Raw genomic sequence first — 14,142 nt, 5'->3', positions numbered from 1 at the left:
TTAAAAGACAAAACACAGGCTGTCATTGGGATGTCAAAAACTTCCTTACGAATCTAAACTGGTGTCTGGAAACCTTCTAGTAGTAGTAACTGTTCCTGGCTTCTGCTCATCTCTGCATGCCCCAAAATGCAAATTTGATGCGTGTGGGTAATCAGGATTTTGTTTTTCACATGTACAGTATTATGGTGGATATATATTGTGCATGAAATTACCCTGTTCTTTTCACAGTAACCCTAGGTATGGGCAGACCTGTGTAGTTTAAAAGGTGCTCAAAGACCAATCTCCCACTGACATAGGAATGGTAGACTAATTGGGGCAGTGCCCACTTGTTTCAGCTTACACCATTTTGATGCACTGCCCACAGGACACTAGCAGCAGGGGCTCAGGGCTCACCCAAGCTGGCCACACCTCTGCTATGGCGCAGTGACTGTGGAGTAGTTAGGGACATTATTTCTAGTATGAGATTAGTGTCAGGCCTGCTCATCTTGACACCCCAGTAGTACATTTATGACCATGTTCATCCCTGTGTCCCTGAAGGACAAACTTCTGAAAAGGACTATACCCTTTCAGAGAACTGATGTACTGCACAGAGAGATGCCTATAGCTAGGGAGGTAGTCCCTGATCAGTCCTATGCATAGCAGAAATTAGGGAGGGAAATGGATTGGGAAGGCCCCATGCTATCCACTTCCAAAGAGAAGCCCAAATTGCTCTGAACCTTGCTTCTGCCAAATGTTTATGGCTGGCCAGCCAGTGTCTGCCCAGAAGTCAGATATTTCTGTGCAGGGCTGGGCACCATCTTCTGCCTCAGAAGTAGGCCAGCACAGCAAAGAAAGTAAAGAAATGATTTAGTCAGGAAGAACAGAACTGGCATGAAGTATTAAATGAGCATCTGGATATATTAGGCTGAGAGAATATTCTGTATCCCAGAAAATACCTCTGCTGATTGACTTCTGTGTATTTCTGCCTTGCCTTTGACCAGTCAGGAAATCTGGTCTCAAGAGCATCAGGAGAGGCTCTGTTAATAAAACAGAAGAGAAACTGGCATTATGTTTGTGTCTGTTTGTTCACCTGTGTGTACAGTGGGATTCTTTAGCTGCTGTGCAGTACACTGGATACACAGAGAGGCCCATGGATGATCTCAGTATCAAATAACATTGAGTGATGATTGGCCACTTAGCTTTGAAGATGTTAGTTTTAGCTTGTTTGGTTTAAGCCTCTCCATCCACAGGACACACAGACTTTCCAGTAATGTAGACACACAGTAACAGGTTATTTGTATACCGAGCTATTTTTGAATGGCATTTGACAGGATAAAGCCCGACCACATTTTGTTCAGAGTTTAGCAACACTCAGAATTGAAAGGGCATATGTACTGTGCTGAGTAACTATAGCAATGAGAAGAAACAAGTCCTCCTTTTAAAAAGGGAAAAGGAGCAGGAAAGCAGCTTGGTATTGCATATTCTATTCCCCTGGTCCCAATAAAATCAAATTGAGAGGAGAATATGCAAACAAAACTACTTCACATGGTTATGAAGCATGGAAATACATTTTCAAGAGAGCCAAACACCTGAAGGCCAACTGTTCTTTTCTCAGGCAAAATAATCACATAAATCCATATACATAGAGAGTATGCACAAGTGAAAGTCACAGTGAGAACGCATTTCAACTCAAGATCATAAGGGGTTTCATAGACACAATTATTTATAGAATGTGTTAGTTAATAGAGAAGATAAAAATTGGCATTACTGGAAAGTATAGAGAAAGGAAGATGAGACTGTATCTAAGCAAGTGAAGTAGTTGACCTGATTTTGGGGATACGGGAGTACCTGGAAACACTGAATCCCAAGACCCTCACTCAAATTATAAATGTGATTTTATTTTATGCTAAGCTCATAGAAAAATTGCTGCATTTAAGACTGGAGGTTTAAAATATACAAAATAATTTGTGTATAAAGTATAACAGAAACTTTTGAAATGCTACCAAAAATCCTTGTGTAGTTGGCAATTTCAAATGTTAGATCTTTGCTAGTCCATTGCATTTAGAAGTTTGGAATCTCTTGATCAGCTCTCTTGTTTAAATGGTGAATGATTTCATTTTGGGAGCTTGAAAGTAAATGAAAGCTTTCCTTAGATACGTCTGAATAAAAGTCTGAATAAATGTTATCTTTGCACTTGATAGAATCACCTCCTGCTGCTAAGCAGGTTGTCTGCCTTTGCTATGCAATGGACTTTAATCCTATTCTCTTTTCATTTATAATCCATTATCTTTTTTTTTTTTTTTCTTTCTTTTTTTTTTTTTTTCCTTTCTTTCTTTTGATGTAATTAGAGTGCTGTTTGTTTGGGAATAGACAAAGAGAAGTCGGCCAAAAAATAAAAATGAAAATCAGGTAACATTGATAAAGAAAGAAAACTAAATCTGCTGTTTTATTTTCCTCTTGGTCAACTTTAACCATGCGTTATGGTCTCATCTCAGCTCTTGGAAATTCTCCTGTAATGTCCATTAACTGTTTTCTAACAGAGGTGCAAGTGTGAACCATCCATGCTTGTGCCTCCTGGACGGGCAGCTTGCCCTGCTAGTTCACATATTAATTTCCTCTGGAGTAAATCCTCTCTGCTTTTCTCTTTGGAGCAAAATAATGCTACTTCCCATGTGAATGGAGGGAAGCTTACTTTTGTGCAGCTCTACCTCCAGCTCGATGAAATTCAACGGTTACTCTTTAGAAATCAAAACTTTCCACTGCACGGACTCTTCATTGCTAAGCTGCTGATTTGTACTGGGTTTACGAGATGTTAGGAAGATCACTTCTTTATCATTGGGAATCTTTCACCAGAGTAGCATTAGCTTTTTCTTGGTAGAGAGCTACATAAGCATCAGGCTATGACTGACTGCCTAGTTCCTGCTCTTTTTATTCTGCTTTAACTATTTGGTTTTAAGAACGAGACTTTTTCCCCTTTTCTCATTGGATGATAATCTATTTGGTAATTTGCAGGTGATGAGTATATTAAAAATGCAAATGATTCTTCTAGTTTCCTCCTATTATGAAACTTTAATTTTCTTTTGAAAGTGACAGATGTCCTGGCTAGTTAAAACCTTTAAAAAACTGTAGATAGTTTCCAAGAATCTTTTAACTAGATCCTAGTTAAAAGTCAGTGTAATGATGAAACCGGTTCTCTACATTCATCCCATATTTCCAATAGGAAATTTAACTCTCATTTGCTATCCAAAATTGTTGTATGCTGCAGGTACTGTTAATGAGCTTCTGTTCTTCTGCTATTAAATGTCTCTGAGACAATACTCACGTCCACAGTGTTTTTTTACTTTATGTTTGAAATCGTATCAAGACTCTCTGTATGTGATGAAAGATAATTATGTAAGTTCATAGATACCCCAAACAACGAGAATATATTTGTATTTCCTTTAGTGAGTTTTGTAATTGGTTTCAATATACAGGATGTAAATGAGAAATGTGATTATAATGATGGCATGGAAGAGTTATAAATGCCTACATGCAGTATTTTCTGCCCTCGTAACTGGAAATGCTGTCTGAAGAAGAATTTGAACAGACAGTCCTTTCAATGCCAGTTGCCAAACTTTCCATTTCGGTAATCAGAATCTATTTTTACTGCATGAGGGTAGATTTTTTTTTTCTCTCTTTTTGCAGTTGGAAGTCTTGAAACAAATAGGAAAAATAAATAAATAAAAGGATGTGTTTGGTTTTTGTTCCAGCAAGAGATCAAGCTCACTTCTTTTTTCCAGAGTTAAATAAAGTAAAAAGATTTCATGTATCTCCAGTTGAGAAATGTTAGATGCACAGCTGGGGACAGGCGTGTTTGTCCTTGATAGGATATACACTTGGCCTGAAGGCTAGAGGCAAGTTTGGGATATGAGATTTAAAGTTATTCAACATGAACACTGTTTGTTTGCTTATTTGGTTCTCCTGTGGTTAAGTGACCCAGAACCCTTTATCTGGTTTGAAATTTGGGGAAGTTGGTTTTCACGTGCAGGCTTTTGTGGTGGGATTTAATTCAAAATAAGACATCTAAATTTAGGTGTCTACAAGCACTCCATCTGTCTAAGCTCCTTCTCTGTGTCAATCTATTATGAGATTCAGTTACCTTGTTTTAGCAGCTGGTTCTGGTTAGATATGTGAGGTTTGCTGCCAAGGCTTGAGCTGCCTCTCCAGGAGGCAAAGATCTCCTGTGAGACCTACATCATGTCCATTCAGCCTGTGCAAATATTTTTGGTGTCATGTGGCATCTGTGAACACACAGGTGACCGTTTAATTGCACGACTCTCTTATAGGTCTTGTGTAACTTTATCAGTTTGTGAAGTTTTTGGACAAGGTGGGAAGAATTTGTGTGGTCAGCTGAACAGATCTCCTTGGGGTTGGTCAGCTCAGAAGCTCTTCCGGCAATTTTATAGAATTATAGAATATCTTGAGTTCAAATTGTATAGGAGATATCCACAGACTACCGTGGGAGCTTAGACTTGAACTACAGTGTCTACTATTAAGGACAAACAGGATCCTGTCTATTTAATCTGTTGAAAGTGTTGAAACTTCTGCTGCATGCCTGGAGCACCTCCTACCCTTCTGCACTGACCTTGGGGGCTGCAGGGCTGGTTCTCACTCCTTACTCTCCCAGCTGCAGTCAAACAGCATTTGTTTTTTCCTTCCCCTTTCTTAAATCTGCTTTCACAGAGGCAAAAACAACTGTACTTATTTGCTTTGGTCTGGACAGCAGCGGGTCCCTTTGCAACCATCTGTCACTGACCCTTATCTAATATGGGGCAGCTGCTGGACTCTTCTCACAGAAACCGCCCCTGCAGCCCTCCGCTACCAAAACCTTGCTGCATAAACCCAATACAGCCAGTAAAATTACTTTGCAAATTTCGATACTCACAATAAAGAAGAGAGAGTGAGAGAGAACATATCACAATCAAATGTGGTAAGTAGGAATGTGTTTTGTTTCCCATTAAGGAATAGCAAATTGGATTTAATGGACTGGAAAGACAGTGTAAAAAGATAAGTCGAAGTGTTAACTTGGAAACAGAAGTCTTGATTCAATGCACACTTTTCAGTGGCTTCATTCTATATTCCACCATGTCATCATGGGTTGCTATCAAATTTCATTATGTTTAATGCAGTATTGTTTCCTTGTAATTTGAGCCCTCACTGAAAAGAAGCCATGGCTGTTCTTCGGAAATCTTTTGAAGAAATGAAAACATACTACTCGTTTTTGGAGACATTATCAAGGATCTTATTCTCAGAAGTTTTGTGTATTATGGATAAAAAGTCTGCATGCTGCATAGTACTCTCTGAATCCCCAGTAATTTTCTCTCTACCCCTTTTTGTAGTGGACCCTTTGCAGTATTACTACAACTATTCTTTACAAAATCACTCTCAAACAGTATTGGCTTGAAATATTTTGTTCATGCAAAGAACCATGCCCTCTGAATTCTCATAGCTGCTAGCTATTAAATTAGCTTCACGTACTTTAACTACAGTTTTCATAGTCAATTATTAATGAATATTTTATTCCATGTACAGTATTACTTTGCCAAATGAAACTGCTGTGAAGTTAATTACTGTACAGTTTTATTTTTTAAGGTGAAAATGAGAGAAAGTGCTTTTGCAGCAAAATTCATCTATGAAATTTGTTGTGTCGTTAAAGGATAATGCCAACAACACACTCCGGTGAGCAAGCAAGGCAGCTCACAGCTTTGTCTTACTGTTAGGGTGACTGATTAAGCACTCATAAAACTGAATCCTGGCAGAACAAAAATCTGCAGTTTTGTACTACAGGCTGCATTCTGTTGCACTGGTAGATTTACATGTTCTTTGAAATATCAAGCTTTTTTCATATCTATAATTTGACCCGCTTAACACTCATTTAAAAATATGTGCTTCTCACACACCCAGCCACTTTGGACTGCAGTGACTTTCCATAGGCAAATTCCACAGGCAAATGGGATAAGCTCTTTTGTTCTCTGCAGCAATTCGAGGATTACTGAAGTTGGCAGCTGCCATTTCTTGGGAACCTTCAGTCTGCTCACAGTGCTTTCAAATGTCTTTTTGCTGAAAGCAATTCAAGTCTAATTTAAAACATAAATTTCTGCCATTCTGACATTGGTTTTAATTTCAGACCGAAAGAATATCAATTTACTATTTGGCTTTTGGTGCTGGTTTTATAAAGGCTATGTTCTGCCTGCTCTTCTAGAAGGGGGATCACTTGCAAGGCTTTGGGACATGGTGATCAGTGGCTTTGGTGCTGATATGGGATCTACAAGCACTCACTAGGAGCCCCGCTGTCAGGACAGCTCAGCTCTGCATCTGGACTGGCACAGAGCGAAGGAAAGATTTTCTGGTCAATGGATGGAACTTTAAGAGCCTGTTTTAGGTTTTTGGTAGACTATTCTCTATTTCAATTCATTTAACCCAAAGAACTCATCACAGCTGGAAGGTTACATACTAGGTGGCCTCTCTGTAGATACCTATGCCCATTTTGACAGCATGGGTAACCCTTATTCTTTCTGCCAATTCATTCACAGGGTCCCTCACCCCCTTCTTTCTTCGCACATAAAAACCAGAAAGCTGCAGTCTGATGTCCATTTGCTAAGGGTCCTTTAGGTCCAACCCAACTCACCCTCCTTGGGTGGGAGGTTCAGCATTATTCCTCCCACTGTCTGGAGCTGCAACAATGATTTAGTTTGTGTGGCTGGGAGGCAAGCCAGCATTTCTTACACTACGGGCTTCAAAAGGTGGCAAAACACTTACTGGCAACATATCTGTTAGATGGGCTCTGTATTAGGGATAGGTCACAGAGATGAATTTTTTTGTTGTAATTTTTTAAAAATCCAGAAATTTAATTGCCTTTTAGATAATAATCCTTGGTGCTCTACTTCACCTCTTTCCCCATAAAATTTTGAACAGTATTGGGTAACCTGTATTCCAGTATAATCAATTTCTTTTGGTATTCAAGCAAATTTCTGGTTACTTTTTCTTAGATAAGTGATAGATATAAACTGGATGGTGTCTGAAATGTTATCTCCATCTTCCTCTTACACGAAAACCTGTTTATTAATGACAAGAGACTTTTTCTCTTTCTTAAAAGCTGATTTCTTAAAAAGTGACAGTGCTTAGACTGATGCCTTCAATTGACATATGAACTGCAATAATATTGCACTTCTTCATCACATAATAAACCTTTATAACAACTACAGAGGGACACATTAAATTGTTATGACCATCAGGAAATTTGTATGCTTAAGTGGCTAAAAGCAGTGCAAAGATTTCAGGCTCTTTCAGACATCTTTGTGAAATAGATGTGAGGATATGGTCGGTGTGTTTCTGCTGACAGTGACTGGCTAAAAAAGATTTGGGAGGCCACAGGGATCTGGGCCCAAGTTTATTGCTGAAATGCCTTGGCTTCATGCTGAATTATGACAATGAGCAACAGAAATGGCCCTAGGCCCTCCAGTCTTGTTGCTGCCTTCTACTTAGAACAGGAAATCAAGCCTGAAGTGTTAAAAAGCTGGACTATATCAAGATATAATGGCAGATTTTGAATGCACTTAGTCGAAGTTCCTCTCAATCATACAGCACACATCCCTATTGGTTTGAAGTCAGAAAGCACAAGGAGTTAAAAAATTATATGCAAGCTCAATCAGCTCTTCAGTCTAGACCTTGAATAGCCAACAGACCAGCTTCCAATGATTTCAGACAATTGCTTGGCTCATACTGGGACAAAATCACCAATAAATGTTCTCAATTGTACACTTCATTATAACTTTTCAATGCATCTTTAAGTTCTGGGAGCTAGAATTCACAGTGCACATTTGATTGCGGCCCCGCGTCTGGTGCTGATAAACCCTGCTTCTTGGTGTAGAGATGCTCAGTATAATTAGAGACTATTCATGTCGGTGAGCAACAAAAATACTTTTCCAGATGTTGGAACTTTCACAGCATTACTTGTAATTTTTTAAAGCAATTTGTTGCATCTCTCAAAAACTAAGAGACAGTCTTTTAAAGTTGAACCTACATTCTGTTTCAGTAGTCTTTGCCTTATTATAGCAAACTTTTAGAGTCTTTTGACTGAATCTTTAAATGGCAAACAATTAGAAAAGGCAAATTGAAGAAAATCCACATAAAATATTTGTTGATGACTTTGTACGTCTCATTGCTGTATTCTAACTAGAAAACATGTGAAGCAGGTACTGTATTGATGCATTAGGCAGGGAGGAATAGTATTTTTCACATATTAACAACAACTTTTCAGAACTTTCCCCTGTTTAAAATATGGATTATTTTAGCAATTAGTCCCCATATTCTGCCAGGTCTATCATGATCTCTTTTAGTGTTTTTAGAAGAAAGGTTCCATGCTAGAATGAGGCATGGGCAACCTTAGGTACTTCACCCAAGACCTCTCCATTTATGCAGTGGATAATTGGGATGATAAAAGCAAGATCATCACCCTGAAAACTGACAAAGGGCTGCTCCAGCTTCTGCAGGCCCAGGAATTAAAGTTTCTCAAATTGTTTTCAGGCATTTCTTTTCTGCTGTAAGCAGCAGCCTCTGACTGTGTGTCATGTTTGTCAGTGAGATGCGTCTTGCTGCATAGGGAAATCATTAAGTTAGGCTATGAATTTAAAGTGCCACGGCTATTCTGTAATAACTGTTGTCTGGATGCATGTTGTGCGCTGGGGGCAGAGATGCGGGAGCATAGTGGGGAGATGGTGCAGGGCTTTTTGCAGATGTCAGTAAGAAAGGCCCAACAACAAATGGCATATTAAAGAAAATCTAATAGAAAGAGGAATAGAGATGCTGGGACCCCTGCTTCCATGCAGTACCGGATGAAACCCAGATGAATTTTCCACAGCGTGTTGCACAGACCAAGCACAACTTCCCAGAATTTGAATGGACATAAAATTTACTTGCTCTCTGTAGTCTTCTTTTTATTCTGTCTTCTTAAAGCAGCTATTTAAATATGCTATTTATTGTTGGGCCTTTCTTTTAATATCCAGAAAGAACCCTGCACTCTGTCTCTGTCTCCCTGCCTGCCTCCCGACTGTGCTCCGCCCCACCCTGTGCAGAACATGACATTTATTTGGGAAAACAGCAATGTCCCTGTGGTGAACTCTCTTGATATTCTAGAACAGCTACCCTGCAGCTTTTCCTTATAGACCCTGAGTAACAGTTCTCAGACTCAAAAAATGATAACCCTGAATTCCCCATACCTTAAACAGACAGAGACATTACCGGTAGTATATCCATTAGTTAAGGATGTATTTTAAACAGACATTACTGAATGTAATTTAATCAGAATTACTCAGTACTGAACTGAGCAGTATTTTTCACAAGGACTGTCACTGCTCTGCTGTTCTCACATATATGTCAGGACAGGACTGCAACCTGATGTTTTATATACATTAGTGTGTTAGTATGTACCCTTTAATCCACCCCTCTTTAATTTTCTTTTAGTAACACTTTTATTATTTTTATAGGGCTTTCATATTATGAGTAGGCATATCACATGGAGTTTTTAGAGGCTAAGAAGCACACCTTGATTTCCTTCTGAATATTTTGCAGTGTTGGGCACTTAGAAGTCTGAGAAGCACCATTGCCAGCCACCTTCCAGTATTAGGATACTGCTCCCACAGCTGAGTAGGTACCCTGGTACCTGCTGGCTAAAGAAACCTGTACCTCACCCCGGGGTAAGGGGAGTCAGGCCTAGTGGCTGAATGAGATTGTAGCACAAAAGGCTATGGAAAAAGGGGGATGAAATCAGAATGAGTTCTATGGTACAATGTAGATAAGAGAACCTGGCCACCAGATATTTAAAAAACAACCTATCTGACAAATAAGAAAAATGTATCATAAAATCAGAGAATGGTTTGGGTTCGAAGGCACCTTAAAGGTCATCTAATTCCAACCTCCCTGCCATGGGCTGGGACACTTCTCAACAGAACAGATTGCTCAAAGCCCCATCCAGCCTGGCCTTGAACACCTCCAGGGATGGGGCATCCACAGCTTCTCTGGGCAGCTTGTGCCAGTGCCTCTCCACCCTCTCAGTAAAGAACTTCTTCCTAATACTTAATCGATACCTACCCTCTTTTAGTTTAAAGCCATTACCCCTTGTCCTATCACTACACTCCCTGATAAAGAGTCCCTCTCTGCAGGGAGGGGATATGTGCAGATACAAAGATCTCTTGCTCTTAACCAGGCAAGCAAGTTCTGAGATTTCTACATCAAACCAGATCACAAACTATATCTACCCATCTCCTTGATTAAACAGCTCGACTCTGTTTTGTTGCGAGGTTGCAGGTCAAATATAATAAACTTTTATTTTACTTTTGTATGGTAAGGATATCACAGACCCAATCATCTGGGACAGGTTACTCAGGGTTTACTGAAAACAGTTCGCCCTTGTTTCCCTCCAGGTACCAGGAACTGTCTGAAATCTGATGAGCACAATAAGCTGCTCCAACACATTTTCTGCTTATGAGACTTTGCCAGGAGCATTAGTCTTTCACATACTAAATCAGCTCAATTTGCTGCATGTTTGGATCCTAGTCAGCAATTTGCTCCGCAAGGTGGCCTGCTGCTGAAAAGTTGTCATTTAATCATCCCCATGAACACGAAGGATGAAATCGCCAAGGGTTTTATGACAGATATAAGGATATCACTAAGTGCTGGGCTTTGGCTTGCCAATGCCAGAGGTGTGGACTGATGACATCCCTGAGAGTCCAACCCTTGAGAAAAGTGAACATGGTGCTGCAGAGCAAATAAAACAAATTTCTTAGAGTTGTGTGGAGTGTGCCGGGAACACCATCAGCCTGGCCCTGTTGCCGGCTCACATGTTGGCTGACCATCAGGGAGAACTATTCTGGAAGTTAATGTATCTCCAGCATATGGACTGCTACAGAGAAGCCATGACTTAGCAGTCCACACGGAGCAATTAATAAGACTTTGGCAGGTTATTAACATTTACAGTACCACTTTACTTCTCTCCTACTATGAACTGAACTTGCAGCTTATTGGTAAAACTTCCTCAGAATCTCACTTTCTTTCAGACTATGTGAACTGGCTTTTTAAGGAAGGAAAATTTATAATAGCTATGGAGCATTAACTCATAGGTTTCTGGTTTTCTTTGGCAAATACTGGAGTTTTTGGTGGACTTTCCAGAGAGCACAATACATGCACACAGTGAATACACACACATTCCAGAGCTTTGAGGGTGACTTTTATTTAAGTGAGGAAAACAGCCTTTTCAGCATTATTCTCAATCTACTGTATTTATAATTTCTTCCCTTGTACTCTGCTCTGAACAGCTCAGTTCTCAAATCGTGTCTTTTGGGGACTTCTGATTTCTTCCACATGTGTTTTTAATTGAAGCTCCTTTACAGCATCAGAAATTTCTAGGAATAGCTCTGGTAGTTACTGTGCCTTCTTCCTGGAAGAATTTCCATTTTTCTTGTGGTGTTACCTTGGCACTTGTGCCAAGACAGTGACATTTTATATAAAAGTTCTGGGACTTCTCTGAAGGATTTATTTCCCTTTCTCTCAGTCAATATGGCCCACTCTAGTGGAATAAGGCATTGCTTCAAGAAGAAAGAGACCATCAGTTCAGCTGGGAGGTGGGCTGAAGTACTAGTTATACTGACATACTGACACACTTCCTATCAACCTTACACAGGGCTCAGGAGATACCGTGGCTGTGTTCTCTTCAGCTGTTTCTTCTTTGCTTTTCTAAAAATAGGAATGGTGTCTTATCAGCATATGTAAACCAGTTGGAACTAAAAGTGGTGCTGTGCATATATTCTTACTACAGCAGTACGTCCATAGTAAATAAACCATAACCTCTTTTAGTTATAAGGACATCAATAAATGACTGACATGATTCCTTCTGAACAGTGTGGGTGGGTTCCTCTGCTGCCATATAGACCATGTAAAGAGACTGGTATACATGGAAAAGAATACATGCAGAATAGGAATTTTTGTGCATTTTCAAGAAAAAAATCATCTGAGTCTGTGTAAGATTTAATGTTTGAACTATTTATGTAGCTGAGCAGACAGGGATTTAGAGAGATTGTTGCTCTAAAAATTGTAACATGAAATTACTCCCTGAAGCAACCGTTGCTGTTCTTGATTTTTTAAAACCCGTACAACACACTGAAACAGGAAAAAACCAAACACAGAATAAACTGAGGCTATAAATCTGCTGAAGTTACCTAAGTTATTCTGAAGCTAATTATGACTGTATGCAAAGCAAATGAAGTGAGAACTGAATTAATGAAGACTAGCTACCTCCCAGAAACTAATGAGGCATGCTTTATACCAATAACTCTTTGAATTGAAAAATTAAATCATGTTGCAGCAAAAAGGAAAGAAGGAAGGAAAGGAAAGGAAAGGAAAGGAAAGGAAAGGAAAGGAAAGGAAAGGAAAGGAAAGGAAAGGAAAGGAAAGGAAAGGAAAGGAAAGGAAAGGAAAGGAAAGGAAAGGAAAGGAAAGGAAAGGAAAGAAGAAAGGAGAAAGAAAAGAGAAAGAAGGAAAGTAAGAAAAAAAGAGGAAAAAAAGGAAGGAAGGGAAAAGAAAATGAAAAAGGAAAGGAAAAAGAAAATGAAAAAGGAAAAGAGTTAAGGAATAAAGAGTTAAGAATAATATGGAAGTCAAGAAAATTAGTAGGATACATGCTCCCTTGTTGTTTAGTATTCTTCTTTCACTTGTTTTTCTAAGTATCTAGTTGCCTTTCTCTTTTTCTTTTACTGGCACTTTGGGCTACAGAAAACAAGAAAATCCTGTTAAAGTTGGCCTGTATTTTTCACTCTTCATTGGTCATGTTCCATGGTATTAAATTTTAAGGATATGTGCCCAATACTGTGGAGTAAGAAGTGTAGTTGGGTTGGCTGAGGCTGATTCTGTCCTCCAGTATAACAATCAAGGGTTATTTTTCAGCTGTTGGTCTGTGTTCCACTCCACCTATTCCCCATTAAGCATTTATTTCTTCCTTTTTGTAATCTTTTATTCTCATTTTATGTGTCTGTTGTACTATTTCATAAATCAAAATCCCCATCTTCAACTTATTCATTTTCCCTGTTGTTGTGCATCTGCAGCCATATTTTTGTCTAGTGAAATGGGGCATCTTTGACTCTGACTAGCAGAAATAATAATAACTAAGTGTTTGGATCAATATCTCATCTGTTCAGTAGAAAAGTGTAAATCTATGCCTTAAAGGGGCTACATTCCATCTGTTTCATTGAACAGCGTATTTATCTATAAGATTTAATTTACATAAGGAAAATTAATTTCAAAAGCAATGGAAGTATTACATAATCTTATTTGGTAATGCCACAATATAAATTTGGAGCATTTCCATCAAATATATACTAATTTTAAAAGGTTCATGAATCTTCTGCAGCCAATATTATTGTGTTGTAGCTGCTGTTAAACAAAACTGAAAATTAAACAAAAAATAATAAAAAAATAAGGTAGCCAAAATTGAAAGGAGATATGTAGTAGCAACAAGGAGGTGAACAAATTGTTCTTGACTACAAGCTACTGTAATCATCTTATTTTACATATATGGTAGATTTTGAGAATTGGATTAGTAAAATTGTCTTTTCACAACAGAAGTCCATTTCACCTCTTGTCATCAGTGAAACAAATTTTAACAAGGAAAAGATGCTGAAGAATCACTTATTTTCTATTACTATCCCTAGAAAACTACTTAAAGTGAAGAAAAACTAGCTTTAGGATGAATTTCTTACAGAAAATAGGATCTAAAAGAAAGTCACTATTCCCTCCCATGGGTCATAGCTGAACCAGGACTATTTAAACCTTCTATTTAAGCCTTTCCTGACAGACTTATGTTTTGCCTGTTCCTAGAAATATAAAAATACCACTCTGCAACCCCCCTCCCCAGCCAACTTCAGATATGGAATATCCCTACTGAAATGTCAAGTTGTTCCAGTGCTTGATTAATATTTCAGAATGTTTTCTTAAAGTTTAAACTATTAATAGCAGTAAAAGAAGTATTGATCTATTGGTGATAAATCTTCTTACAAGATACTAATACAACCTGAATTAGATATGAAGCATACCATTTCCTTTATTTTTTCAAGAATTAATATTCTTGCTTGCTTT

The 14,142-nt window shown here is 38.6% G+C and overlaps 1 long non-coding RNA gene across 1 annotated transcript in view; it reads left to right on the top strand.

Annotated features, from left to right (window-relative positions):
- Nucleotides 1-4,652: 4,652 nt before the first annotated feature.
- The window catches only part of LOC140002029 (uncharacterized), an 83,875-nt gene continuing 74,385 nt past the window's right edge, over nt 4,653-14,142 (top strand). Inside the window, exon 1 of the long non-coding RNA XR_011807883.1 lies at nt 4,653-4,948. This is a non-coding gene — a long non-coding RNA (uncharacterized lncRNA). The remainder of the gene's footprint in view (nt 4,949-14,142) is intronic.

The sequence above is a fragment of the Anas platyrhynchos genome, chromosome 3 (assembly GCF_047663525.1).
Source record: "Anas platyrhynchos isolate ZD024472 breed Pekin duck chromosome 3, IASCAAS_PekinDuck_T2T, whole genome shotgun sequence".
Lineage (NCBI taxonomy): Eukaryota > Metazoa > Chordata > Aves > Anseriformes > Anatidae > Anas > Anas platyrhynchos.
Note: the sequence above shows the minus strand (reverse complement) of the source record. Positions and strands in the feature narration are given on the sequence as shown.